The sequence below is a fragment of the Triticum dicoccoides genome, chromosome 3B, assembly GCF_002162155.2.
Source record: "Triticum dicoccoides isolate Atlit2015 ecotype Zavitan chromosome 3B, WEW_v2.0, whole genome shotgun sequence".
Taxonomy (NCBI): domain Eukaryota; kingdom Viridiplantae; phylum Streptophyta; class Magnoliopsida; order Poales; family Poaceae; genus Triticum; species Triticum dicoccoides.
In genome coordinates, this window is record NC_041385.1 from 432,316,781 (window position 1) to 432,341,531 (window position 24,751).

The following is a 24,751-nucleotide window of genomic DNA, read 5'->3' on the forward strand; positions in this document are numbered from 1 at the left end:
TTGTTTCCGGCACCTTATGAGGTGCCGGAGAAGAAGGCCAAGAAGACGGCCAAGAAGACGGCCAAGGGGACCAGAGATGGTCTCCAACGCAAGGGCGCTTCGGACGCGATGTCCGAAGACGTCGAGGATCACTCCTCCGTTGCCGGAGACGAGGAGGAGGAGGAGGAGGAGGAGGAAGAAGAAGAGGAGATCTATTCCCCCCTGTTGGGGGAAGAAATAAAAGGGCAGCCTCCACACATGGGGAGGCCGAGGCGTCCAAGAAGGGGAAGACTTCCCTTCCGGACAACTCCGCGGCGGCCACCAACAGCAGCAGGGAGTGGGAACCCAGGGTCAAGCCCCTGGCCAAATCGTAAGTATCCAGACACAGTAATATATCCGACCTTTTTACTTTATTGCTTTTAATAGGCCAGATCATGTACTTGCAGTCCGGCTCAGTCCAACATCGATCTATCCTCCTCTTTAGAGGGATCGCTGGACCCGTCGGCGATGAACAGCGAGTCCCTTCCAACGGCCTCCTCCCCCAAGGCCGCGGACAACACCGAGGTGTTGTCTCAAAGGATCCTAGGCCAGGGAGAGGGTCAGGAGGCCGTCCCGGTGGTGCCGGAGGGCAAAACCCCGGTTACCGAACACATGGGGGGACAGACCCCTATGGACACCGACGATGGGGGCCGTATCCAATTCGGCCCACAGCCGAATACAGCTCCGGAGACCCAAGTGGCACCGGATTCAGGCATGCCGCCTCTTTCACACAAGGGGGGTGAGCCAACTCCACCGGTGACCTCTGTCCATCCAGAGGCACCAGATAGATTACTGGAAGCGCTGCAAGGCGCTTCCATTATGGAAGAACATCGTACTCTTATGAGTACGATGATTGAGAAGGTCCAGTCCGCCAAAAGCGGACTGACAGAAGCCTGCACTAGCCTTCTAATAGGCTTTGAGGTAAGTAATATAATTGTAAAAGAATATCACAATGTAGACAGTAGCCCCTGATGCTATGTTCGGTGTTCGGAAAGAAAAGTCGAACAGAGGATCAAAATAATTTTCGTAGGAGTCTAACATAGGATGTCTATGTGAGTAAGCAGGCATCGCTGCTGGCTGCAGCTGCTCATACTATGGAGGTCTCCAAAGTAAAGTAGAATTGGCCGAGGAAGAGCTCGACCTCGTGAAGAAGCAGCTAGAAGAAAGCAAAGGTATGTAGTAACCTGTGTGTATATTTAGGAAGGATGAATGGTTCGCACTGACTAAAGGGTCATGAACTTTATTAGGGGCCACGATCGAGGTGGCAGCCCTCAAGAAGGCGTTAGCCGAGGCCGAGGACAAAGCGGCCAAGGAACGCACCGCACGCGAGAAGCAGGAGGCCCGGGTCAGCGAGGTCCAGCAAGAGCTCCAAGACGCCGTTAAGAAGTACGAGTCCTTGGAGCGTGATTCTAAGACTCAAGAGTCCGAACTTGCCAAGGCCCGTCAGAGCGCACAAGATGCCTGAGCCGAAGCCCAGAGCGCCCTCCAGGAAATCCAGGCGGCCAAGAAGATCGTGGCAGGTAAGGCTTTCATTATGCAAAGCAAGTATGTGAAGGAAACATTCCTTTTACTTACCCGAATTTGGAGCTCTCGGGGAGCGTTTGCGGATCTGCCGTGCAGCATATCAGATGCTGCAGAGTTCTATCGAGCCGAAGAAGGGAGCTCTACGGAGAAGTTGTTCTGGTCTCAATACCTTGGACCAGAACATCAAGTGCCCTTTAGCGACCAGCTGAAACAGCTGGTCGAGCTGCACAAGGCGGCCGAACTAGCCATGAAGGTCCTGATAATCCGGTTATGGCCTGCTGAGCCCATGCCAAGCAGCTACTTCGGACTTGTGAAGCAGCTTGTGGTGCCTGTCGGTGTCAAAACCGGCGGATCTCGGGTAGGGGGTCCCGAACTGTGCATCTAAGGCTAATGGTAACAGGAGGCAGGGGACACGATGTTTTACCCAGGTTCGGGCCCTCTCGATGGAGGTAATACCCTACTTCCTGCTTGATTGATCTTGATGATATGAGTATTACAAGAGTTGATCTACCACGAGATCATAGAGGCTAAACCCTAGGAGCTAGCCTATGATTATGATTGTTCTTGTCCTACGGACTAAACCCTCCGGTTTATATAGACACTGAAGGAGGCTAGGGTTACATGGAGTCGGTTACAAAGAAGGAGATCTATCATCCGAATCGCCAAGCTTGCCTTCCACGCAAAGGAGAGTCCCGTCCGGACACGGGATGAAGTCTTGAATCTTGTATCTTCATAGTCCAACAGTCCGACCAAAGTATATAGTCCGGCTGTCCGGATACCCCCTTATCCAGGACTCCCTCAGTAGCCCCTGAACCAGGCTTCAATGATGATGAGTCCGGCGTGCAGATTGTCTTCGGCATTGCAAGGCGGGTTTCATCTTCAAATACTCCAAAGTAAATCTCGAATACTTAAATCGTGTCCGGCTCTGCAAGACGATTTTCACATACCACCGTAGAGAGAACAATATTCCACAAATATAATCTGCTGACAACTTTATATAACGTGACATAGTCATTATTCGAACCGTTTTCCCACAACCAGCCACCGCACATATTGCGAGGCGGTTTCCTCGGCACGTATTGTCGAAGCAGAGATCATGTCCCCTTATCACGGGATCCTCATTAATACGGGTACGGGTAACCCAACCGTGCCATCCAACGTGGCGCTTGGAAAATAAGCGATTTCATCAGGCAAGCGGGGAGGCGCACAGTTTTCGCCACCTCTATAAAGAGATAAGGATCTCCCATTTTTACCCACACCTTCTTCCTCCTTTGCTCATCCATTCTCGCACTCTCGAGCCCAAGCGCCCAAGTTCTCACCTTCTCCGTAGGACCATTCGCAGTATGTCCGGAGTGGGAGGCAAGTGGATGGTGATACGTCCATTTTGCATCATGCTTTTATATCAATATTTATTGAATTATGGGCTGTTATTACACATTATATCTCAATACTTATGGCTATTCTCTCTTATTTTACAAGGTTTACCATGAAGAGGGGGAATGCCGGCAGCTGGAATTCTGGCTAGAAAAGGAGCAAACATTGGAAACCTATTCTGCACTGCTCCAAAAGTCCTGAAACTCCACGAAACATATTTTTGGATTTATTAAGAATTATTGAGCGGAAGAAGTACACAAGGGGACCCACACCTTGTCCAGGAGGGTGGGGGGCGCGCCCCCCCTACTGGGCGCGCCCCTGTCTCCTGGGCCCCCTGGTGGCCCTCCGGTGTCCATCTTCTGCTATGTGAGGGCTTTTATTCTGGAAAAAATCGTGGGCAAATTTACGGGACGAAACTCCGCCGCCACGAGGCGGAACCTTGGCAGAACCAATCTAGGGCTCTGGCGAAGCTGTTCTGCCGGGGACACTTCCCTCCGGGAGGGGGAAATCATCACCAATGTCATCACCAACGATCCTCTCATCGGGAGGGGGTCAATCTCCATCAACATCTTCACCAGCACCATCTCCTCTCAAAACCCTAGTTTATCTCTTGTATCCAATCTTGTATCAAAACCACAAATTGGTACCTGTGGGTTGCTAGTAGTGTTGATTACTCCTTGTAGTTGATGCTAATTGGTTTACTTGGTGGAAGATCATATGTTCAGATCCTTTATGCATATTATTACCCCTCTGATTATGAACATGAATATGCTTTGTGAGTAGTTACGTTTGTTCCTGAGGACATGGGTGAAGTCTTGCTATTAGTAGTCATGTGAATTTGGTATTCATTCGATATTTTGATGAGATGTATGTTGTCTTTTCCTCTAGTGGTGTTATGTGAACGTCGACTACATGACACTTCACCATTATTTGGGCCTAGAGGAAGGCATAGGGAAGTAATAAGTAGATGATGGGTTGCTAGAGTGACAGAAGCTTAAACCCTAGTTTATGTGTTGCTTCGTTAGGGGCTGATTTGGACCCATATGTTTTAAGTTGTGGTTAGGTTTACCTTAATACTTCTTTTGTAGTTGCGGATGCTTGCAATAGGGGTTAATCATAAGTGGGATGCTTGTCCAAGTAAGGGCAGTACCCAAGCACCGGTCCACCCACATACCAAATTATCAAAGTACCGAACGTGAATCATATGAACGTGATAAAAACTAGCTTGACGATAATTCCCATGTGTCCTCGGGAGCTCCTTCCTCATTATTAGAAATTGTCCAGGCTTATCCTTTGCTACATAAAGGATTGGGCCACCTTGCTGCACTTTATTTACTTTGTTTACTTGTTACTCATTACTATTTATCTTATCACAAAATTATCTATCACCTACAATTTTAGTGCTTGCAGAGAAAACCTTACTGAAAACCGCTTATCATTTCCTTCTGCTCCTCGTTGGGTCCGACACTCTTACTTATCGAAAGGACTACTATAGATCCCCTACACTTGTGGGTCATCAAGACTCTTTTCTGGCACCGTTGTCGGGGAGTGTAGTGCTTTTGGTGAGTGGAACTTGGTAAGGAAACATTTATATAGTGTGCTGAAATTTTCTGTTACTTGTCACTATGGAAACTAATCCTTTGAGGGGCTTGTTCGGGGTATCTTCACCCCGACCAGAAGAGCAAAGAGTTGCTCCTCAACCTATTGAACTTTATACAAATATTTACTTTGAGATTCCTTCGGGTATGATAGAGAAACTGCTAGCTAATCCATTTATAGGAGATGGAACATTGCATCCCGATTTACACCTTATCTTTGTGGATGAAGTTTGTGGATTATTTAAGCTTGCAGGTATTCCCGATGATGTTGTCAAAAGGAAGGTCTTCCCTTTATCTTTGAAGGGAGATGCATTGACATGGTATAGGCTATGTGATGATACGAGATCTTGGAATTATAAACGATTGAAGTTGGAATTTCACCAGAAGTTCTATCCTATGCATCTTGTTCATCGTGATCATAATTACTTATATAATTTCTGGCCTCGCGAAGGAGAAAACACCGCTCAAGCTTGGGGGAGGCTTAAGTCAATGTTATATTCATGCCCCAATCATGAGCTCTCCCGGGAAATGATTATTCAAAATTTTATGCTCGGCTTTCTCTTAATAATCACAACCTGCTCGATACTTCCTGTGTTGGTTCTTATATGCTGAAGACTATTGATTTCAAATGGGACTTATTGGAAAGAATTAAACGCAACTCTGAAGATTCGGGTTCCGACGATGGTAAGGAGTCAGGTATGACACCTAAGTTCGATTGTGTTAAATCTTTTATGGATACCAATGCTTTTCGTGGATTTAGCACTAAGTATGGACTTGACTCTGAGATAGTAGCTTCTTTCTGTGAATCTTTTGCTACTCACGTTGATCTCCCTAAAGAGAAGTGGTTTAAATATAATCCTCCTGTTGAAGTGAAAGTAGTTGCACCTATTACAGTCGAAGAAAAGACTATTACCTATAGTGATCCTACTGTTCCTACTACTTATGTTGAGAAACCCCCATTTCCTGTTAGGATAAAGGATCATGCTAAAACTTCGACTGTTGTTCGTAAGAGTAATACTAGGACTTATACACCTCCTGAGAAAATCAATGTTGAACCTAGTATTGCTATGGTTAAAGATCTCTTGGATGATGATTTAGATGGGCATGTTATTTATTTCCGCGATGAAACTGCTAATATTGCTAGACTAGATACTAAGATACATAGACCTGTCGTAGGCATGCCTGTTATTTCTGTTAAAATAGGAGATCATTGTTATCATGGTTTATGTGATATGGGTGCTAGCGCTAGTGCTATACCTTATGATTTATATAAAGAAATTATGCACGACATTGCACCCGTTGAATTAGAAGACATTGATGTTACTATTAAGCTTGCTAATAGGGATACCATTAAACCTGTTGGGATTGTTAGAGATGTTGAAGTTTTGTGTGGGAAAGTTAAATACCCTGCTGATTTTCTTGTTCTTGCTTCCCCACAAGATGCCTTCTGTCCAATTGTTTTTGGTAGACCCTTCTTGAATACAGCTAGTGCTAAGATTGATTGTGAAAAAGATATTGTCACCATTGGCTTAGATGGTATGTCTCATGAGTTTAATTTTGCTAAGTTTTGTAGACAACCTCGTGATAGAGAATCACCTAGTAAGGATGAGATTATTCGTCTTGCTTCCATTGTTGTGCCTCCTACTGATCCGTTAGAACAATATTTGCTAGACCATGAAAATGATATGTTTATGAAGGAAAGAAGGGAAATAGATGAAGTGTTCCTTAAACAGGAACCTGTGCTGAAACATAATCTTTTCGTTGAAATTCTTGGGGATCCCCCTCCACCCAAGGGTGATCCCGTGTTTGAATTCAAACCTTTACCTGATAATCTTAAGTATGCTTATCTTGATGAAAGAAAATATATCCTGTTATTATTAGTGCTAACCTTTCAGAGCAAGAAGAAGAAAGATTATTGAAAACTCTAAAGAAGCGCCGAGCTGCTATTGGATACACTCTGGATGATCTTAAGGGCGTTAGTCCCACGTTATGCCAACACAAAATTAAATTGGAGGACGATGCCAAACCAGTTAGAGATCCTCAACAACGACTAAATCCCAAGATGAAAGAAGTGGTAAGAAAGGAGATACTAAAGCTCCTTGAGGCAGGTATAATTTATCCCGTTGCTGATAGTGAATGGGTAAGTCTTGTCCATTGTGTTACTAAAAAGGGAGGTATTACTGTCATTCCTAATGATAAAGATGAATTGATCCTGCAAAAAATTATTACATGTTATAGCATGGTAATTGATTTTCGTAAATTAAATAAGGCTACTAAGAAAGATCATTACCCTTTACCTTTTATTGATCAAATGCTAGAAAGACTATCCAAACACACACATTTTTTCTTTCTAGATGGTTATTCTGGTTTCTCTCAAATACCTGTGTCAGCGGGGGATTAATCAAAAACTACTTTTACTTGCCCTTTTGGTACTTTTGCTTATAGACGTATGCCTTTTGGTTTATGCAATGCACCTGCTACCTTTCAAAGATGCATGATGGCTATATCCTCTGATTTTTGGGAAAAGATTTATGAGGTATTCATGGATGACTTCTCCGTTTATGGATCCTCTTTTGATAATTGTTTGAGCAACCTTGATCGAGTTTTGCAGAGATGTGAAGACACTAGTCTCGTTCTGAATTGGGAAAAGTGTCACTTTATGGTTAATGAAGGCATTGTCTTGGGGCATAACATTTCCGAGAGAGGTATTGAAGTTGACAAAGCCAAAGTTGATGCTATTGAGAAGATGCCATGTCCCAAGGACATAAAAGGTATAAGAAGTTTCCTTGGTCATGCCAGTTTTTATAGGAGGTTCATTAAGGACTTTTCTAAGATCTCTAGGCCTCTGACTAATTTGTTGCAAAAAGATATTCCTTTTGTCTTCGATGATGATTGTGTAGGAGCATTTGAAATACTTAAGAAAGATTTGATCATTGCACCCATTCTTCAGCCCCCTGATTGGAATTTACCTTTTGAAATTATGTGTGATGCTAGTGATTATGCTGTAGGTGTTGTTCTAGGGCAAAGAGTTGATAAGAAATTGAATGTTATCCAGTATGCCAGTAAAACTCTTGATACTGCCCAAAGAAATTATGCTACTATTGAAAAAGAATTCTTAGCAGTTGTGTTTGCATGTGATAAGTTTAGACCTTATATTGTTGATTCCAAAGTTACTATTCACACAGATCATGCTGCTATTAAATATCTTATGGAAAAGAAAGACGCTAAGCCTAGACTCATTAGATGGGTTCTCCTGCTCCAAGAATTTGATTTGCATATTATTGATAGAAAGGGAGCTGAGAACCCCGTTGCAGACAACTTGTCTAGGTTAGATAATGTTCTTGATGACCCACTGCCTATTGATGATAGCTTTCCTGATGAACAATTAGCGGTCATTAATGCTTCTCGTACTGCTCCTTGGTATGATGATTATGCTAATTACATTGTTGCTAAATTTATACCTCCTAGTTTCACATACCAGCAAAACAAAAAGTTCTTTTATGATTGAAGACATTACTTTTGGGATGACCCACACCTTTATAAGAAGGAGTAGATGGTGTTATTAGACATTGTGTGCCTGAGCATGAACAGGAACAGATCCTTCGCAAGTGTCAATCTGAATCCTATGGAGAACACCACGCTGGAGATAGAATGCACACAAGGTACTGCAATCTGGTTTTTACTGGCCTACTCTCTTCAAGGATGCTCGTAAGTTTGTCTTATCTTGTGATGAATGTTAAAGAATAGGTAACATTAGTAGACGTCAAGAAATGCCTATGAATTACTCTCTTGTTATTTAACCGTTTGATGTTTGGGGCTTTGATTAAATGGGACCTTTTCCTGCCTCTAATGGTTACACACATATTTTAGTTGATGTTGATTACGTTACTAAGTGGGTAGAAGCTATTCCAACTAGTAGTGCTGATCATAACATTTCTAATAAAATTCTTAAAGAAGTTATTTTTCCGAGGTTTGGAGTCCCTAGATATCTTATGACTGATGGTGGTTCACATTTTATTCATGGTGCTTTCCGTAAGATGCTTGCTAAGTATGATGTCAATCATAGAATCACATCTCCTTACCATCCGCAGTCTAGTGGTCAAGTCGAGTTGAGCAATAGAGAGCTCAAATTAATTTTGCAAAAGACTATGAATAGATCTAGAAAGAATTGGTCCAAAAACTTGATGATGCATTATGGGCCTATAGAACTGCATACAAAAATCCTATGGGTATGTCTCCATATAAGATGGTTTGTGGAAAAGCATGTCATTTACCTCTTGAACTTGAACATAAAGCATATTGGGCTATTAAAGAGCTCAATTATGACTTCAAACTTGCCGGTGAGAAGAGGTTGTTTGATATTAGATCACTTGATGAATGGAGAACCCAGGCCTATGAGAATGCCAAGCTATTCAAAGAAAAAGTCAAACGCTGGCATGATAAAAGGATACAAAAGCGTGAGTTTAACATATGAGATTATGTGTTATTATTCAACTCTCGTTTAAGATTTTTTGCAGGAAAACTTCTCTCTAAATGGGAAGGTCCCTACATTATCGAGGAGGTCTATCGTTCTGGTGCCATAAAAATCAACAACTTCGAAGGCACAAGTCCGAGGGTGGTAAACAGTCAAAGAATTAAACATTATATTTTAGGTAATCCTGTTAATGTTGAAACTAATATTATTGAAATCGTAACCCCGGAGGAATACATAAGGGACACTTTCCAGAATGTTCTAGATCCCGAAAAGGAATAGGTATGTGGTACGGTAAGTAAACCGACTCCAAAACAACTCCAATGGCAATTTTTATCAGTTTTGGAATATTTAAGAATTTTAGGAAGAAAGAAGTAGTCCGAAAGGGACACGAGGCCCCCACGAGAGTGGAGGGCGCGTCCACCCTTACTGGGTGTGCCCCCTGTCTCGTGGGCACCTCGTGTGCCTCCTGGACTCCTTTTTCTTGCACGTTATGTATTTTGGTCGGTAAAAATTCATTATATATACTCCCGAAGGTTTTGACCACCATATCACGCAAATATCCTCTGTTTTTGTTTCGAGCTATTCCTGTTGCAGATTAAAAGCAAGATGTCTTCTCAAGAGTCAGTTGGGGAAAGTTGGGTGTCTCACCCAACACCAAGTCCATGAGCAAATAGCGATGCTTATCACTTTGGACCATCAACGGAGGATGAGATGGAGGCTGATTTGAAAAGGATATATGCCATGGAGGAAGATCAAGAAGTTACCTCTCGTCCCCAAGCAGAATTCATGATGGGGGAACTACCTAGCTTGGCTATCCCAACTTCGGTCACCCCTTCCAACTTTAGATTTCTTTCTTATGAAAATATGAAAAAGAGCTTCACTTGTTCTCCAGAAGCTATGCGGCATCCTTGGGTAAAGGGAGCTTTAGCCATTACGGGCAAGCTCCGTAAAGAAATTATGGACCTCAAACAACAAGTCAATAAGCTCGAGGAGGAGAACCGTATCCTGAAGGACATCATCACCAAGAAGATCATAACACCAACCGTGAAGAAGGAGACATAATCACATGGGTATGGACACTCCCCTTGGCAACTGCCAAGCTTGGGGGAGGTGCCCCGGTATCGTATCACCATCACACCCCTATATTTACCGTTTTATTTAGTTCGATCCTTTTAGTAGTATATTGATCTAGTAGATTGAAGTTTTGATATCAAGTAGTAATCGAGTCCGTGAGCTATCTATAATAAAGATTAGTGTTGAGTCAAGGGCTTTGCTATGTTGCCATGATCTTGAGAAAGTAGAAAGAATTAAAGAGTTCATATTGATCTTATGGTTAGTGATGACCTCACATATAGGAAGTATGAGGCATAAAAATTGTCGAGAGTTGATAAACGTAGTTTTGGTCATCATTGCAATTAATAGGAAGTGATAAGCAAAGAGAGGTTCTCATATAAATATATTATCTTGGACACCTTTTATGATTGGGAGCACTCATTAAGTATGACATGCTAAAAGAATTGACGTTGGACAAGGAAGACAACGTAATGGTTTATGTTTTCTCACATCTCAGTTAAAGTATATTGTCATTGACCTTCCACACATGTTGAGCTTGCCTTTCCCCCTCATGCTAGCAAAATTCCTTGCACCAAGTAGAGATACTACTTGTGCTTCCAAATATCCTTAAACCCAGTTTTTGCCATGAGAATCCATCATACCTACCTATGGATTGAGTAAGATCCTTCAAGTAAGTTGTCATCGGTGCAAGCAATAAAAATTGCTCTCTAAATATGTATGACTTATTAGTGCAGAGAAAATAAGCTTTGTACGATCTTGTTGTGGAAGCAATAAAAGCGATGGACTGCATAATAAAGGTCCACATACAAGGGGCAATATAAAGTGATGTTCTTTTGCATTAAGATTTTGTGCATCCAACCCTAAATGCACATGACAACCTCTGCTTCCCTCTGTGAAGGGCCTATATTTTACTTTATGTTTTTACTTTATGCTTGAGTCAAGGTGATCCTCACCTTTCCCTTTTTCATTTTATCCTTTGGCAAGCTCTTCGTGTTTGAAAGATCATGATATATATATCCAATTGGATGTAAGTTGGCACGGGCCATTATTGTTGACATCACCTAAAGGTGAATATGTTGGGAGGCAACACAATAAGCCCCTATCTTTCTCAGTGTCCGGCTGAAACTCCATAACCACAAGTATTGCGTGAGTGTTAGCAATTGTGGAAGACTACAAGATAGTTGAGTATGTGAACTTGCTGAAAAGCTCTATTGTTGACTCTTTCTGATGTTATGATAAATTGTGATTGCTTCAATGACTGAGATTATAGTTTGTTAGTTCTCAATGAAGTTTTTGAACCATACTTGACATTGTGAATTGATTGTTACTAGAGCATAAGAAATCATATGATAGAATCTATATATGTTGCTGTTATAAGAATGATCATGATGCCCTCATGTCCGTATTTTATTTTTATTGACACCTCTATCTCTAAACATGTGGGCATATTTTTCGATTTCGGCTTCCGCTTGAGGACAAGCGAGGTCTAAGCTTGGGGCAGTTGATACGCCCATTTTTCATCATGCTTTTATATCAATATTTATTGCATTATGGGCTGTTATTACACATTATATCTCAATACTTATGGCTATTATCTCTTATTTTACAAGGTTTACCATGAAGAGGGGGAATGCCGACAACTGGAATTCTGGCTGGAAAAGGAGCAAACATTGGAAACCTATTCTGCACTGCTCCAAAAGTCGTGAAACTCCACGAAACATATTTTTGGATTTATTAAGAATTATTGAGCGGAAGAAGTACACCAGGGGGCCCACACCCTGTCCAGGAGGGTGGGGGAGCGCCCCCCTACTGGACGCGCCCCTATCTCCTGGGCCCCCTGGTGGCCCTCCGGTGTCCATCTTCTGCTATATGAGGGCTTTTACCATGGAAAAAATCGTGGGCAAGCTTACGGGACGAAACTCTGCCGCCACGAGGCGGAACCTTGGCGGAATCAATCTAGGGCTCTGGCGGAGCTGTTCTACTGGGGACACTTCCCTCCGAGAGGGGGAAATCATCACCAACGTCATCACCAACGATCCTTTCATCGGGAGGGGGTCAATCTCCATCAACATATTCACCAGCACCATCTCCTCTCAAAACCCTAGTTCATCTCTTGTATCCAATCTTGTATCAAAACCACAAATTGGTACCTGTGGGTTGCTAGTAGTGTTGATTACTCCTTGTAGTTGATGCTAATTGGTTTACTTGGTGGAAGATCATATGTTCAGATCCTTTATGCATACTATTACCCCTCTGATTATGAACATGAATATGCTTTGTGAGTAGTTACGTTTGTTCCTGAGGACATGGGTGAAGTCTTGCTATTAGTAGTCATGTGAATTTGGTATTCGTTCGATATTTTGATGAGATGTATGTCGTCTTTTCCTCTAGTGGTGTTATGTAAACGTCGACTACATGACACTTCACCATTATTTGGGCCTAGAGGAAGGCATAGGGAAGTAATAAGTAGATGATGGGTTGCTAGAGTGACAGAAGCTTAAACCCTAGTTTATGCGTTGCTTCGTTAGGGGCTGATTTGGACCCATATGTTTTAATTTGTGGTTAGGTTTACCTTAATACTTCTTTTGTAGTTACGGATGCTTGCAATAGGGGTTAATCATATGTGGGATGCTTGTCCAAGTAAGGGCAGTACCAAAGCACCGGTCCACCCACATACCAAATTATCAAAGTACCGAACGCGAATCATATGAACGTGATGAAAACTAGCTTGACGATAATTCCCATGTGTCCTCAGGAGCTCCTTCCTCATTATTAGAAATTGTCCAGGCTTATCCTTTGCTACATAAAGGATTGGGCCACCTTGCTGCACTTTATTTACTTTTTTTACTTGTTACTCGTTACTATTTATCTTATCACAAAATTATCTATCACCTATAATTTTAGTGCTTGCAGAGAAAACCTTACTGAAAACCGCTTATCATTTCCTTCTGCTCCTCGTTGGGTTCGACACTCTTACTTATCGAAAGGACTACGATAGATCCCCTACACTTGTGGGTCATCAGATGGCCTCCTCCGTCACGGAGGAGGACATTACCAAGCTTCGGGTGGCCGGATACCTGGCACAAAACATCGCACACAGGCTTCCAGCGGAGGGACAGATCACCCCCACTCCAAAGTCTCGGGAAAGAGTAGAGTTTCTTTCTCATTTCGTCCGCGGACTAAGATTTCCACTTCAGCCCTTTGTCCGCGGTCTCATGTTTTACTATGGGCTGGACTTCCATGATCTAGCCCCAAATTCATCCTCAACATCTCGGTGTTTATCGTCGTGTGCGAGGCCTTCCTCCGCATCAAGCACCACTTCGGCCTGTGCCTACAAATCTTCTGCGTGTAGCCGAAGATCGTAAGTGACCAGCAAGCGGAGTGCGTAGGCGCCATGGTGGGCAGGATGCCCAACGTTACCTGGCTTGACGGCTCCTTTGTGGAGACCGTGAAAGGGTGGCAATCGGGGTGGTTCTACATCACCGAGCCGCGCGACGCCAACTGGGCGGCGGCCCCCGAATTCCGATCCGGAATCCCTATTTGGCTCACCTCCTGGGAAAAGAAGGGCCTGGCCTGGGGCAAACCTACGGAGCTGACAGGACTTCAGAACTGCATCAAAAACATGATGGACAAGAAGATCAAGCTTGTCAACGTGGTCCAGGTTATGCTCTCGCGCCGGATTCTTCCGTGCCAAAGACGGGCATTCAATCTATGGGAGTTCGATTCGGCCGAACACCAGACGCTACGAGGGCTTTTCGGCATGACGCATAAGGACATCTGGAAGGTGCTGTTCAAGGCCACTGAAGTACCCCCTCCCACATCCGAGGACCGCGGGCTCAGCGCCACGCGGCTCGCCAATCTGGTAAGTTCTCTGGTCATCACTAGATGTACCTTTCCTAGCGTATTCGTGGGAGGATTTTAAGTTACCATGTTTACCGAATCAAGATTACATGTTGACAGCGGAGCGGATCGACTGTCCGGCTCCGCTGCTGGAAGAACCAGCAACTGCACTCCTAACGGAGATGCTAGTTCCGGCGCCTTACAAGGCGCCGGAGAAGAAGGCCGAAAAGAAGGCCACGGGGACCAGGAAGGGTCTCCGACGCAAGGCTGCACCGGATGCCTTGTTTGAAGATGATGAGGCGCACTTCTCCCACAAAGGGGAGGAGAAGAAGAAGAAGAAGGCCGCCCCATCCGGGGAGGCCGAAGGGTCAAAGAAAACGGCCACGGAGACCAGGAAGGGTCTCCGGTGCAAGGCCGTAATAGACTCGTCGTCCGAGGACGGCGAGGCAGATTCCTCTCGCGGTGACGGGGGGAAACATGAAGAAATTCCCCTCCCCGCATTAGGGAGGAGAAGAAAAGAAAAGCCGCCCCACAGGGGGAGGCTAGGACGCCGAAGAAGGGAAAGGGGTCCCTTCCGAATCACTCCACCACAGCCGCCTACAGCAAGGAGGAGTGGCTGCCCAGGGGCAAGCCCCTGGCGAGATCGTAAGTATCCGCACTCTGCAATACTTTTCGTGCGACTTAACTTCATAGTTTGTTATAACACCGAATGCGCATATGCAGTCCGACCATGTCCCATCTCGAGGTGCCCTCTTCGGCTGGGTCTCTGAGCGATTCGGCGATGAACTCGCTCCCGACGGCCACCTCCCCTCGGTCCGCGGATGACACTGAGGTGTTATACCAAAGGATACCGGAACAGGGGGCGTCGCTTCTGGAGATGCCCCAAGGCGAAATTCCAGATGCCGGGGACATGGGGGGTAAAATCCCCATAGGCTATGCTGACGAGAGCCGCAGCAAGTCGGGCCCCCAGCCGGACACTGCACCGGAACCTCCAAAGGTTCAGGATTCGGGTAGGCAGCCTCTCGCTAAGGAGGGAGAGCCGTCCATGCCGATGACCTCCATCACGCCGGAGGCGTCAGATAGTCTGCTAGAAGTGCTTCGCAGCGCTTCCATTGGTGAAGAGCACCGTACTCTTATGAGTACGATGATTCAGAAGGTTCGGTCTGCCAAAAGTGGATTGACCGAAGCCTGCACCAGCCTCCTAACAGGCTTTGAGGTAAGTAATCAAAAGTGTGAGAAATTATCACCCAATAGACAGTAGCCACTGTGACTCTGTTTGGTGTTTGGAAAGAAAAGCCAAATGAAGGGTCAACTCTAAACCGCAGGAGTCTAACAGTATGTGTCTATGTGAATAAGCAGGCGGTGCTGCTTGCCGCTGCTTCCCGCACAACGGAGGTCGCCAGACTCGAACGGGACCTGAAGCAGGCCGAAGAGGAGCTCAGCCTCATGAAGATGCATCTCGAAGAGAACAAAGGTAAGTGATACCCCGTCCATGTGTCATATATAGGAGAAAAAATTGGTGACGCTAACATAAAGCGTCATGATTTTTTTAATAGGGGCCATGACCGAAGTGGCGGCCCTGAAGAAAGCGCTATCCGAGGCCGAAGACAAGGCGGCGATGGAGCGTATTGAGCGTGAAAAGCAAGATGCTAGGGTGGGCGAGGTACAGCAGGAGCTCCAGGAGTTCGGCAAGAAGTTCGAGTCCTTGGAGCGTGACTTCAAGACGCAAGAGTCTGAGCTTGCCAAGGCCCTCCAGAGCGCGACAGATGCCAAGGCTGAATCCCAAAAGGCCCTCCAGGAAATCCAGGCGGCCAAGAAGATAGGGGCGGGTAAGGCATTCATTATGCAAAGTAAGCATGTGGAGGAGACATTTCTTTTACTTACCCGAATTTGGAGTTCTCCAGGGGCATTCGTAGATCTGCCACGCAGCATATCAGATGCCACGGAGTTCTACCGTGCCAAAGAGGGGAGCTCGACGGAGAAGCTGTTCTGGTCCCAATATACTGGAGCCGAACACCCAATGCCTCTGAGTGACCAACTGAAGAAATTTGTCGAGCTCCACAGGGCGGCCGAACTGGCCATGAAGGACCTCATAGTCCGGATATGGCCTGGTGAGCCCTTGCCCGACAGCTATTTCGGCCTTATAAAGCGGATGGTAGATACCTATTCGCAGCTTGAAGTTATCAAGCAATCCGTTCGTATTGAGGGTGCCCGCCGGGCCTTTGCCCGTGCGAAGATGCATTGGGCCAAGCTGGATGCAAAGAAGCTGGTGAAGGATGGACCACCGGAGGGCAAGGCGCATCGCTACCCCGAGAAATATTACGATGGCGCTACGAAAGGCGCTCGCCTCGTGGCCGATGAATGTACCAAGGACATAATCTTTGAGTGAATGTACTCATGTCATCTTTATAATATGAAAACGAGTTTGTTTGCACTATATGGCGCTTTGTTGATTTAAAATATTACCTTCTGTGCGGCTGTTTATAAAATTCTAAAAGTAGGCCAGTTGTCGGCTTCCGCCCCCACGTAACTAGTACTGGGGTGTTCGTGAAAAACCCAAACACTCTTTATCCAAATTTTTGGTCCTTTAAGGAGGTGTTTAGCGCAGCGAACAAGGCAACTGGACTATCCGGCTTTATAATTCTCACTTAGCCATAGAAGTCTACAATTTTAAATTTTGGCGAAGCCCCTAGAATTCGGAAGGCCGAATTGGGGCGCTATACACGCCTAAATTGGACAAGGCCGATTCCTCGCCTGAAGCGGATTTTTTTTAAGGATTTAAGACTTCTCGAACAGCAACTAGCTCTCACCGCATCATGATAGTCAGTTTTCGGCTTTCTCTACTGAGGTGCTCGTCCGGAAGAACCAGGACACAATCGCAGTAGTTCTCCCCGCGCTACCTTAGCCGATACTCCCTCCGTTCCTAAATATAAGGTGTATTAGTTTTTCAAAAAGTCAACTGTTGTCTATGTTTGACCAACTTTACAGCAAAATATATAATGATTTATAATACTAAATATATAAAATGTAAAAATATAGTTCGTGATGAATCTAGTGATAATGATCTGGTATTCTAGATATTGATATTTTTGTCTATAAACTTGGTCAAACTAAGAGAAGTTTGACTTTTTGCAAAAATAATACACCTTATATTGAGGAACGGAGGGAGTATAACAGAACATAAGGTACCAAAACAAGGGAGCCGGGCAAACCCAACTATTGACCCAAGACATGATTCGGAGCTGATGCATATAATGCTATAAGTTCGGGGTGCCGCACTGTCGAAAGTGTTTGGACTTATCTTGCCGTATTATGGGGCACCATAAGAAGCCCCTGGCAAACTGAACGTACCAAAGTGTACGGATGCAAAACATTTTTAGGGAAAATGTGAAGATAGTAATAATAAGCTGACACTGTATATTATTTCCCGTTGTTATTTAAATAATACGTCCAAGCGTATGTGTACAATTAATGCGTTAAGTAGAAACAAATAGGACTATTTGACATGTCCTATCCAAAGTGCGGGCCGCATGCGGGTATGTAAAACAGGTATAATGATCATTGACAGAGACCACCTGGGTATTCCCTTTGTGCGCGAAGCCTTTTACCTCCTTGGTTTTCCCTCCTGTGATAAGTCCGATGATCCGGTTCTCTGAAGGGGCTGCCCGAAAGTAGGGTCCTGAAAGAAAAGGAAGGTTATTACAGTATGCGGGTCTTGTGGCGGTTGAACCGCACTGTGGACCACATCACCGTTGCGCCTCCGCCTATGCCCATGGTATTTTGAGTGCGTAATTGTGTACGCGCGGCACAAATGCTTCCTGAATGGGGCTTGGGCGGAGGCCGAACTGCTAGTCGCGCTCTTGGCATGCCTGGCGATCCTGTTGCAGAGTACTCCGGACTCGCTTGACGGTGTTCAGGGTTGTTGTCGCCGAATTGGCGGTCTGCCGGAGAAGGCTGCTTTGACTTCTGCCGCGAGGGCCGCAGTGTGCTCTTTTGTACGGAGAGAGCGGTCTGTGTTTCCATTGACTGTTATAACCCCGCGAGGTCCTGGCATCTTGAGCTTGAGGTATGCATAGTGTGGTACCGCATTGAATCGAGCGAATGCGGTTCGTCCAAGCAGTGCATGATAGCCACTACGGAAAGGGACGATATCAAAGATTAACTCCTCGCTTCGGAAGTTATCCGGGGATCCGAAGACCACTTCCAGTGTTATGGAGCCCGTACAACAGGCCTCTATTCCTGGAATTACACCTTTGAAGGTGGTTTTGGTGGGTTTGATCCTTGAAGGATCGATGCCCATTTTGCGCACTGTGTCCTGGTAAAGCAGGTTCAGGCTACTACCACCGTCCATAAGGACTCACTTGAGGTGGAATCCGTCGATGATTGGGTCAAGGACCAATGCGGCTGGACCGCCGTGACGGATGCTGGTAGGGTGGTCCCTACGATCAAAAGTGATCGGACAGGATGACCATGGGTTGAACTTTGGGGCGACTGGCTCCATCGCATAGACGTCCCTAGTGCACACTTCCGTTCCCGTTTGGGAATGTGGGTCGCATAGATCATGTTTACTGTTTTCACCTGGGGAGGAAATTTCTTTTGTCCCCCGGTGTTCGGACGCCGGGGCTCCTCGTCATCATTGCTGTGCAGCCCCTTGTCCTTATTTTCGGCATTTATCTTGCCGGCCTGTTTGAACACCCAACAATCTATGTTAGTGTGGTTGGTTGGCTTATCAGGGGTGCCGTGAATTTGGCACGAGCGGTCGAGTATGCGGTCCAGACTGGACGATCCCGGATTGTTTATTTTCAACGCCTTTTTCCGCTGACCGGATTTTGAGCCACTGAATCCGGCATTGACTGCCGTGTCTTCGGTGTTGTCGCCATTGTTCCAACGCTTATGTCTGTTGTGTCGTGGCTTGTTGTTACTGTCGCGAACGTCGGAAGTGCCGGAGTTTCTTGGCGTGGTGCTACTGCAAGCCAGCCAACTGTCCTCGCCCGCGCAAAAGCGGGTCATGAGTGTCGTGAGGGCCGCCATGGACTTCGGTTTTTCTTGGCCGAGGTGTCGGGCAAGCCACTCATCGTGGATATTATGCTTAAAGGCCGCCAAGGCTTCGGCGTCCGGACAGTCCACAATTTGGTTCTTTTTAGTTAGGAACCGAGTCCAGAATTTCCTGGCTGATTCTCCGGGCTGTTGGGTAATGTGACTCAAGGCATCAGCATCTAGTGGTCGCACGTAAGTGCCTTGGAAGTTGTCAAGGAATGCATCCTCCAGGTTCTCCCAACTGCCGATGGAATTTGCCAGCAGGCTATTCAGCCAGTGTCGGGCCGGTCCTTTGAGTTTAAGGGGAAGATACTTGATGGCATGTAGATCATCACCGCGGGCCATGTGAATGTGGAGAAGGAAATCTTCGATCCATACCACGGGGTCTGTTGTGCCATCGTATGATTCGATGTTTACGTGTTTAAACCCTTCTGCGAATTTGTGATCCATTACTTCGTCAGTGAAGCAGAGGGGGTGTGCGGCGCCTCTATGCCGGGCTATGTTACTACGCAGTTCGAATAAGTCTGGTCGGTTAAGTTCGGCCCGGACGGACTTGTTGATAGTGTATCCGGCATGACGGTCATCGTCATGTGTTGGGGCGCACCCCTGCAATCCGTAGATCGATCTTGGCTGTCCTGCTTTGTTTTCCAATATGTCTCGCAGGTCCCGCCTATTGCCCCGGGCCGTAGTGTATTGTCGTGGGGGTGCGGGCTGGTATTCGGGCTGAAACGCCGTTTTATCCTGGCCACCAGGTGGCCGGTCAGCCTCGTCCTGTGCTGGTAGTGTGGGCTTTAGGACCTCCTCCTCGAGTTGAGGTAGCAATTTGTTCTTTGGGTAACCTTTGGTGTGGCGCTCGAGTCCGTATTCCTTGGCTGCTAGGACCTCAGTCCATCTATCTGTGAGCAGATCTTGATCAGCTTGGAGCTGCTGCTGCTTCTTTTCAGGATTCTTGCAGTGGCCATAAGCCGGCGCTTGAAGCACTCCTGCTCTACGGGATCCTCAGGTATGCCGAATTTATCGTCGCCGAGGCTCACCTCGTCTTCGGAGGGAGGCATGTAGTTGTCCTCTTCCAAGTATCTGTCCGTCGCCTGTTCATTTGGGCTAACCTGCCCGTCTTCCTGTCCGGCCTGCTCGAAGGCAGGTTGATCGGGATTGTATTCATCTTCGGCACCATTCAGACTATTTTCATCTCCTGTGCCGGTATTGCTGTGGCGGGGCTTAGAGCGGAGCCGATGACGCCCATGCTTTGATTTCTTCCCTAAGGGGTTATCCTCTATTGCCTCATCACCATTGGTTTCTTTGGGAGTGTCCACCATATATATATATATATATATATATATATATATATATATATATATATATATATATATATATATATATATCATACGAGGAGGTGGCTGTCCAGCGCCCCGTGGGCGGTGGTTCCTGTTCTTCTCCTACATCATCGTCCACACTGTCGATGTCTTCGGAGTCGAAGTCAAGCACGTCGGTCAAATCGTCGACAGTGGCAATGAAGTGGGTGGTGGGTGGGTAACGAATTTCCTCGTCGCTTGCTTCCCACTCAAGCCAGACATAGTTCGGCCAAGAGTCTCCTGACAGAGAGAGAGACCTTAATGAATTCAGCATGTCGCTGAAGGGCGAGTGCTGAAAGATATCAGCAGCGGTGAACTCCATTACCGGAGCCCAATCGGATTCGATGGGCCCGGGTGCGTACGTCTGGAACCTACAGCCGGACACAAGTCCGGGGGTCCGGTGACACAGAATTCCTTAGAGGTGGGGTCCGTGTTTGGCTCTACCGCCGATGAGTATGCGGCCTCCAGAGCGGGGTCCATCCACCCGTCCTCGGATGACGTGATCTGCCCCGGATTTTGGTTCGGAGCTACTGCAGGTGCGATATCCCGAATATTGTCTGGCAGCAGATCTAACCGTGCTTGTCGTGACTGTTCGGCGCTCTTGGCGTAGGCCTGAATCCATCGAAGATCAAGTCTCGCGGATATCGGCTGTGTAGTTCAAGTTTCCAAACCTGACCTGATGGCCAGGAGCGTAGCTGTCGATCTGCTCCAGATGGCCAAGCGAATTGGCCCGCAGTGCGAAGCCGCCGAACATGAAGATCTGTCCGGGGAGAAAAGTCTCACCCTGGACCATGTTGTTGTTGATGATTGAAGGAGCCATCGAGCCTTGCTGCAACAACATAGAGGAACTCTCAATGAAAGCACCAATGTCGGTGTCAAAACCGGCGGATCTCGGGTAGGGGGTCCCGAACTGTGCGTCTAAGGCTAATGGTAACAAGAGGCAGGGGACACGATGTTTTACCCAGGTTCGGGCCCTCTCGATGGAGGTAATACCCTACTTCCTGCTTGATTGATCTTGATGATATGAGTATTACAAGAGTTGATCTACCACGAGATCGTAGAGGCTAAACCCTAGGAGCTAGCCTATGATTATGATTGTTCTTGTCCTACGGACTAAACCCTCCGGTTTATATAGACACCGGAGGAGGCTAGGGTTACACAGAGTCGGTTACCAAGAAGGAGATCTATCATCCAAATCGCCAAGCTTGCCTTCCATGCAAAGGAGAGTCCCGTCCGAACATGAGATGAAGTCTTGAATCTTGTATCTTCATAGTCCAACAGTCCGGCCAAAGTATATAGTTCGGCTATCCGGATACCCCCTTATCCAGGACTCCCTCAGTGCTTGCCCATGGCTTGAAGTTATAAAGCGGCCGGTCTGCATTGAAGGTGCGCGGATGGCCTTTGCCCGCGCCAAGGTGCACTGGGCGAAGATGGATGCCCAGAAGCTGATGACCAAGGGGCTGCCTGAGGGCAAGGAGCACCACCGACCCGAGTTATATTTTGATAGTGTCCTGGAGGGATCCCGCCTTGTGGCAGAACAATGTGCCAAGGATATCATATTTCCATGAATACATTCATGTTATCCTGTCCTGTAATATGAAACAAGATCTTTATGTAATATAATGCTTGTTTGTTTCAAAATTTTACCTCCTGTGCGGCCGTTTATGAAATCTGAGAGTTGGCCAGTCGTCAGCTTCTGCCCCCACGTAGATAGTACGGGGGTGTTCGGGATATATATAAACACTCTTTACTCCAAATTTTGGTCCTTAAAGGAGGTGTTTAAGGCAACGAACAAGGCAATCGAACTATACGACTTTATCACCCTCACTTAGCCATAGGAGTTTGACATTGAAAATTTTGGGGCAACCCCTGGTGTTCGGAAGGACGAACTTGGGGCGCTATACACGCCTAATCGGATAAGAACCAATTCCTCGCATGAAGCGTAAAAAATCTCTAAGGATTTGAAAACCTCTCGAACAGCTGACCAGCTCTCGCCGCATCATGACAGTCAGTTCTTGGCTTTCTCTACTGAGGTGCTCGTCCAGAAGAACCGAGACACAATCGCAGTAGTTCTCCCTTTACTACCCTAGCTGATATAGCATAACGTAAGGTAGTAAGCACAGGAGCCGGGCAACCCAACTATTGACCAAAGACATGATTTGGAGCCGATGCATATAATGCTATAAGTTCGGGGTGCCGAACTGTACTGTAAAAGTGTTCGAACTTTATTGCCGTATTGGTGGGCGTGATGAAGCCCCTGGTGAAGTAATGCGTACCAGATTGTACGGTTGCAATTGATAAAAATACAAAGACAAGGAAAAAATCAAGTAATAAGCTGATGCTTCAAATAATGAGCCGCGAATTATTTTCCATTGTAATTTGATTAATACGTCGAGGCGTACTTGTACAAGTAATGCGATAAGCAAGTAACACTATTTAACATGCCATGACCAAGGGCGAGCTGCGTGCGGGTATTTAAAACAGGTATAACGATCATTAGCAGAGACCACCTAGGAATTCCTTTGTCCGTCAAAGCCCCTTGCCTTCTTTGTGTGTCTGTCCCGCGATGGGTCCAATGATCAGGTTATCAGAAAAGCCTCTAGGAGAGAAAAACCTGAAAGAAAGAGAAAAAGTGAAGATATGCGGATCTAGGGGTGGTTGAGCCGCATTGTGGACCGCGGTCTAGCTGTGCCTCCGTCCATTCCTATGGTATTTTAAGTGTGTAATTATGTATGCGCGGCACAAATGTCACCGCTTGATTGGGACTGGGATAGAGGCCGAATTGCTAGTCGAGCTCTGGACGAGCTGGATGGTCCTGCTGCAGAGTAGTTCGGACTCGCTTGACGGTGTCCGGGGGCTTCACTGCCGAATTGAGGTTCTGCCTAAAAAGGCTACTCTGTACTTCTGCTGCAAGGGCCGCGGTGTGCTCCTCAGTACGGAGGGAGCGCTCCGTATTTCCATTGACTGTTATAACACCGCGTGGTCCGGGCATCTTAAGCTTGAGGTAGGCATAGTGCGGCACCACATTGAATCTAGCGAATGCGGTTCGTCCGAGCAGTGCATGATAACCACTGCGGAAGGGGACGATATCGAAGATCAACCCTTCGTTTTGGAAATTATCCGGGGATCCGAAGACCACTTCCAGTGTGATTGAGCCCGTACAGCAGGCCTCTACACCTGGTATGACACCTTTAAAGGTGGTTTTTGTGGGTTTGATCCTTGAGGGATTGATACCCATTTTGCGCACTGTATCCTGATAGAGCAGGTTCAGGCTGCTACCACCATCCATGAGAACTCGCATGAGGTGGAATCCATCAATAATTGGGTCAAGGACCAGTGCGGCCGAACCGCTATGACGGATACTGGTCGGATGGTCCCTGCGATCAAAGGTGATCGGACAGGATGACCATGGGTTGAACTTTGGGGCGACTGGCTCCATCGCATAGACGTCCCTGAGTGCACGCTTGCACTCCATCTTTGGGATATGGGTGGCGTATATCATATTCACCATTTTAACTTAGGGGGGATTTCTTCTGTCCCCCTGTGTTCGGTGGTCAGGGTTCCTCATCATCGCCATTGCTTTGCGACCCTTTCTCCTAGTTCTCGACATTTAACTTGCCGGCCTGTTTGAAGACCCAACATTCCCTGTTGGTATGATTGGCTGGTTTATCAGGAGTGCCATGGATTTGGCATGGCCGGTCTAGTATGCGGTCCAGACTGGACGGGCCCGGATTATTTCTCTTGAATGGCTTCTTCCGCTGACCGGACTTAGAGCCACTGAATCCGGCGTTGACCGTCGTGTCTTCGGTGTTGTCACTGTTGTTTTGACGCTTATGTCTATTGCGTTGGGGCTTACCTTTGTTGTTTATGGCTTCAGAAGTGCCAAGTTCGCTTGCATTGTTGTTGCTACGGGCTAGCCAGCTGTCTTCGCCCGCACAGAAGCGGGTCATGAGTGCCGTAAGGGCTGACATGGACTTCGGTTTTTCCTGGCCGAGGTGTCTGGCCAGCCATTCGTCACGGATGCTGTGCTTAAAGGCCGCTAGGGCTTTGGCGTCCGGACAATCGATGATCTGGTTCTTTTTAGTTAGGAACCGAGTCCAAAATTTCCTGGCTGACTCTCCAGGCTGTTGGATTATATGACTTAGGTCATCGGCATCCGGAGGTCGAACATATGTACCTTGGAAGTTGTCGAGGAAGGCATCCTCCAATTCCTCCCAGCTGCCAATGGAGTTTTCGGGCAGACTGCTTAACCAGTATCTAGCTGGCCCCTTGAGTTTGAGCGGGAGGTATTTGATGGCGTGAAGATCATAGCCGCGGGCCATATGAATGTGGAGAAGAAAATCCTCAATCCACACCGTGGGGTTTGTTGTGCCATCATATGATTCAATGTTTACGGGTTTAAACCCTTCTGGGAAATCCTGTCCCATTACTTCGTCTATGAAGCAAAGGGGGTGTGCGGT